Consider the following 5706-nt stretch of genomic DNA (forward strand, 5'->3'; position numbering starts at 1 on the left):
CCTTGGTCAGGGCCACCTCCCACCTGTCCAAGTGGTCAAGGACCTTCCCAAAGGTGGCCAAACCCAACCACGCCTTGGTCAAGGTGGGGCTTTCACCTGTCCAGGTGGTCAAGGGGGATTTTGGGGTGCAAAGACCTTTCCAAAAGACCCCAACCCCACCCCGCCAGGTGACCAAGGTGTCTTGGGGGGTCTCCAGCCCCATTTTTGGGGTCTCCAGCCCCATTTTGAGGTCTCCAGCCCCATTTTGGGGTCTCCAGACCCATTTTTGGGTGTCCCCACTGTCATTTTTGGGGTCCCCAGACCCATTTTTGGGGTCTCCAGCCCCATTTTTGGGTGTCCCTGGCCTCATTTTGAGGTCTCCAGCCCCATTTTGGGGTCTCCAGACCCATTTTTGGGGTCCCCAGCCCCATTTTTGAGGTCTCCAGCCCCATTTTGGGGTCTCCAGACCCATTTTGAGGTCTCCAGACCCATTTTTGGGGTCCCCAGCCCCATTTTTGGGTGTCCCCACCCTCCTGGGGGTGTCCCGGCCCCTCCCCGGACACCCCGGAAGTGGCGTTTCCTCACCTCCCTCCCCCCCCTATGGCGCAAGAATTTGGGAGAGGAAACGGGGGGAGGGGAAGGGCAGCTCCACCCTTCCCCCACGGGGTGGGGACCCCCAAAAATGGGGCAGAGACCCCAAAAACGGGGCTGGGACCCCCAAAAATTGGGCTGAGACCACCCAAAATGAGGCTGGGAACCCCAAAAATGGGGCTGGGAACCCCAAAATGGGGCAGAGACCCCAAAAACGGGGCTGGGAACCCCAAAAATGGGGCAAAGACCGAAAAATTGGGCTGGGTGCCCAAAAATGGGGCAGAGACCCCAAAATGCGGCTGGGAACCCCAAAAATGGGGCTGGAACCGCCCAAAAACGGGGCAGAGACCCCAAAATGCGGCTGGGAACCCCAAAAATGGGGCTGAGACCACCCAAATTGGGGCAGAGACCCCAAAAATGGGGGTGAGACCCCCCAAAAACGGGGCAGAGACCCCAAAAATTGGGTTGAGACCACCCAAAATGGGGCTGGGATCCCCCAAAATTGGGCTGGACTGGGAGGGGCCCCCTCAGCCCCCCCCAGGAGGACAAAACGGGGCTGGAAAGCCCCAAAAACGGGGCTGGAAACCCCCCAAAAACGGGTTTGGGGAACCCAAAAATTGGGCTGGGACCCCCCAAACTGGTCTGGAGACCCCCCCTAAACTGGGCCGGACTGGGAGGGGTCCCCTCAGCCCCCCCAGGAGAACAAAACCTCCCCAAAACTGGGCTGGAAACGCCCAAATTCGGGCTGGAAATGCCCAAATTCGGGCTGGAAATGCCCAAATTCGGGCTGGAAATGCCCAAATTTTGGCTGAGCGCCCCCCCAAATTCGGGCTGGGACCCCCCCAAACTGATCTGGAGACCCCCCCCCCCCCAAATTCCAGGCCGGAAGGGGGGGGGGTCTCCGGGTCTCCAAACCCCCCCCCCCGGGGAGAGCAGAGAGCAAAACCCCCCCCCCCCAAAAGAGCCCAAAAACGAAGCGGGAACCCCCAAATTTGAGCCGAGACCCCCCCCAAAATGGGGCTGGGACCCCCCAAAATTGGTCCGGGAGGGGTCCCCAAACCCCTTTCCCCCCCCCCCCTCACCTGGAGCCGCCGCGGCCGCTCCGGGCGGGGCCCCCCCGGTTTTATCCCGGGGGGGGGAGGGGAGCAGGAAATCCCAAAAAGGGGGGGGCGGGGAGGGGCCGGAGGGGGCGGGGGAACCCCCAAAAAACCGGGGGGGGGGGGAGGGGGGGTTTAGGGACCCCCCCACTGCGAAATTTGGGGGGGGTTAAATAAAATGGAGGGGGTTTGGGGGGAAAAACACGAAATTTGGGGTTTTTTTGGGGGGGGTTTAACTAAAATTGAGGGGTTTTGGGGAAAATAGCCGAAATTTGGGGTTTTTTTTGGGGGGGGGGTGTGGACTAAAATTGAGCTTTTTGGGGGGAAAAACCCCCGAAATTTGGGGTTTTTTTTGAGGGGGGGTTTAACCAAAATTGAGGTTTTTTGGGGGGAAAAAATACCCGAAATTGGGGTTTTCCGGGGGGGGGGGATTAACCAAAATGGAGCTTTTTTTTGAGGAAAATACCCGAAATTTGAGCTTTTTTTTGGGGGGGGGGTGGACTAAAATTCACCTTTTTTGAGGGGAAAAACCCCCGAAATTTGGGCTTTTTTTGGTGCTGGGGTTTAACTAAAATTGAGCGCTTTTTTTGGGAAAAATACCCGAAATTTGGGGATTTTTTTGAGGGGAAGGGTTTAACTAAAATTGAGCTTTTTTAGGGGAAAAAACCGAAATCTGGGGTTTTTTTTGGGGGGGGGGTTTAACTAAAATTGAGCTTTTTTGGGGGGAAAAATACCCGAAATTTGGGGTTTTTTTGGGGGGGGGGGAATTAACCAAAATTGAGATTTTTTTGAGGAAAATACCCGAAATTTGCGGGTTTTTTTGGGGGGGGGGATTCACCAAAATTGAGCTTTTTTGGGGAAAATACCCGAAATTTGGAGGTTTTTTTGAGGCAAGTTTTAAACAAAATTGAGGGGGTTTTTGAGGAAAATACCCGAAATTTGGGGTTTTTTTTTTGGGGGGGGGGGGGTTTAAGTAAAATTGAGCTTTTTTGGGGGAAAAAACAAAAATTGGGGGTTTTTTTGGGGGGTGAGGTTTAACTAAAATTGAGGGTTTTCGGGGGAAAATACCCGAAATTTGGGGTTTTTTTTTTGGGGGGGCGGATTAACCAAAATTGAGCTTTTTTTGAGGAAAATACCCGAAATTTGGGGTATTTTTGGGGGGGGGGCATGGACCAAAATTAAGCTTTTTTTTTTGGGAAAAAACCCCGAAATTTGGTGGGGGGTTTTTTTCGGGAGGGTGGGATTAACCAAAATTGAGCTTTTTTTGGGAAAAAACCCCGAAATTTAGGATTTTGGGGGGGGGGGGAGGTAAAAAACCCCAAAAATCAAGGACGAGGCCGGAGACATTTCGGGACTTTTATTTTGGCAAAGACAAATTTGGGGGGGGGGGACCCCAAAATCCCCTTCGGGGGGGGGGGGGCGGGAATTTTGGGGTCCCCCCAGGGGGATTTTTTGGGGTCCCCCCCGGGGGGTTTTGGGTTTTTTGGGGTCCCCCCCGTGGGCTTTTTGGGGTTTTTTGGGGTCCTCCCCGGGGGGGTTTTTTGGGGTCCCCCCCGGGGGGATTTTGGGGTTTTTTGGGGTCCCCCCCGGGGGATTTTTTGGGGTCCGCCCCCCCGGGGGGGTTTTTTTGGGGTTCCCCCCCCCGGTCCCGGTCACACCTGGGGGGGCTCGGGGAGGTTTTGGGGTCCCCCCTGGTCACACCTGGGGGGGGTCGCTGGGTCCTCCTGTGGGGGGGAGAGAGAGAAAAGGGGGGGGGGGGGAAGGAGAGGGGAGTGAGGGGCTGGAGACCCCCCCCCCAAAAAAATCCCAAAATCCCGGGAAAAGGGGATCCCCCCCATCCCCCCCCCCCAAAATCCAGGAAGGGCCCTACCTGCGGGGGGGGGGGGAGGGGCACACAGGGGCCCCCCAGGTGAGTTTGGGGTCCCCCAGGTGCCCCCCAGGTGGGTTTTGACCCCCCCCCCAGGTGAGTCTGGGGTCCCCCAGGTGCCCCCCAAGTGAGTCTGGGGTCCCCCAGGTGCCGCCCAGGTGAATTTGGGGTCCCCCAGGTGCCCCCCAGGTGGGTTTTGACCCCCCCCAGGTGAATTTGGGGTCCCCCAGGTGCCCCCCAGGTGAATTTGGGGTCCCCCAGGTGAATTTGGGGTCCCCCAGGTGCCCCCCAGGTGGGTTTTGACCCCCCCCAGGTGAATTTGGGGTCCCCCAGGTGCCCCCCAGGTGAATTTGGAGCCCCCCAGGTGAATTTGGGGTCCCCCAGGTGCCCCCCAGGTGAATTTGGGGTCCCCCAAGTGCCCCCCAGGTGGGTTTTGACCCCCCCCAGGTGAATTTGGGGTCCCCCAGGTGCCCCCCAGGTGGGTTTTGACCCCCCCCAGGTGAATTTGGGGTCCCCCAGGTGCCCCCCAGGTGAATTTGGAGCCCCCCAGGTGAATTTGGGGTCCCCCAGGTGCCCCCCAGGTGGGTTTTGACCCCTCCCCAGGTGAGTCTGGAGCCCCCCCAGCCCCAAAACCAGGCCCGGGCTCGCTCGGGGGCGGGAGGAGTTTAATGCAGGTGGGCACAGGGGAGCTCAGGTGGGCACAGGTACAGCCAGGTGGGCACAGGTGAGAGCCCCGGGGCACCCGGCAGCTGCTGCCAGCTGGGCACAGCTGGGCACAGGTGGGCACAGGGGAGCTCAGGTGTGCCCAGGTGAGCTCAGGTGAGAGCCCCGGGGCGAGCAGCAGCTGCCAGCTGGGCACAGGTGAGCCCCCAGGTGTGCCCAGGTGAACTCAGGTGATCCCAGGTGCCCCCAGGTGTGCCCAGGTGTGTCTCAGGTGCCCCCAGGTGTGCCCAGGTGTGCCCAGGTGAGTCAGTCCAGCAGCTCCAGGCAGCCACAGCCCCCAAAGATTCCCCCAGAGACCCCAAAAAGCGAAGCAGCCGTGCCCAGGTGCCCCCAGGTGTGCCCAGGTGCCCCCAGGTGTGCCCAGGTGAGAGCCCCGAGGCGAGCAGCAGCTCCCAGGTGCCCCCAGGTGTGCCCAGGTGTGCCCAGGTGAGTCAGTCCAGCAGCTCCAGGCAGCCACAGCCCCCAAAGAATCCCCCCAAAAGCGAAGCAGCCGTGCCCAGGTGCCCCCAGGTGCCCCCAGGTGCCCCCAGGTGTGCCCAGGCGAGAGCCCCGAGGCGAGCAGCAGCTCCCAGGTGTGCCCAGGTGTGCCCAGGTGTGTCTCAGGTGCCCCCAGGTGTGCCCAGGTGAGTCAGTCCAGCAGCTCCAGGCAGCCACAGCCCCCAAAGACCCCCCGAGACCCCAAAAAGAGCCCCCGAGACCCCTCAGGGACCCCCCCAGAGCGAAGCAGCAGCGCCCAGGTGTGCCCAGGTGTGCCCAGGTGTGCCCAGGTGTGCCCAGGTGCCCCCAGCTGTGCCCCAGGTACCCCCAGGTGAACTCAGGTGATCCCAGGTGCCCCCAGGTGTGCCCCAGGTTTGCTCAGGTGCCCTCAGCTGTGCCCAGTTGTGTCCCCAGGTGTGCCCAGGTGCCCCCAGGTGTGCCCAGATGTGCCCAGGTGTGCCCAGGTGTGTCTCAGGTGCCCCCAGGTGTGCCCAGATGTGCCCAGGTGATCCCAAGTGATCTCAGGTGCCCCCAGGTGTGCCCAGATGTGCCCAGGTGATCCCAAGTGATCTCAGGTGCCCCCAGGTGTGCCCAGGTGTGTCTCAGGTGCCCCCAGGTGTGCCCAGGTGTGCCCAGCTGTGCCCAGCTGTGCCATTCCAGCAGCTCCAGGAGAAGGGGGAGGGACTGACCCGAACCCGGGGGGTCCTGAGGGGAATTTTGGGGTTTTTGGGGGGAATTTTGGGGTTTTTGGGGCACCCAGGGGGAATTTTGGGGTTTTTTTGGAGGGGTTTGAGGGGGTCCTGGGGGGAAAAGTTGGGGTGATTTTGGGCAATTTTGGGGTTTGGGGAGGAATCCGAGGGGTCCCGGGGGTGATTTTGGGGTTTGGGGGGAGATTTTGGATGATTTTGGGTTTTTTTGGGGTGATTTTGGGGTAATGTGGGTATTTAGGGGGGGGGGGTTGGGGTGATTTAG

The sequence above is a fragment of the Aphelocoma coerulescens genome, chromosome 34 (genome assembly GCF_041296385.1).
Source record: "Aphelocoma coerulescens isolate FSJ_1873_10779 chromosome 34, UR_Acoe_1.0, whole genome shotgun sequence".
NCBI lineage: Eukaryota > Metazoa > Chordata > Aves > Passeriformes > Corvidae > Aphelocoma > Aphelocoma coerulescens.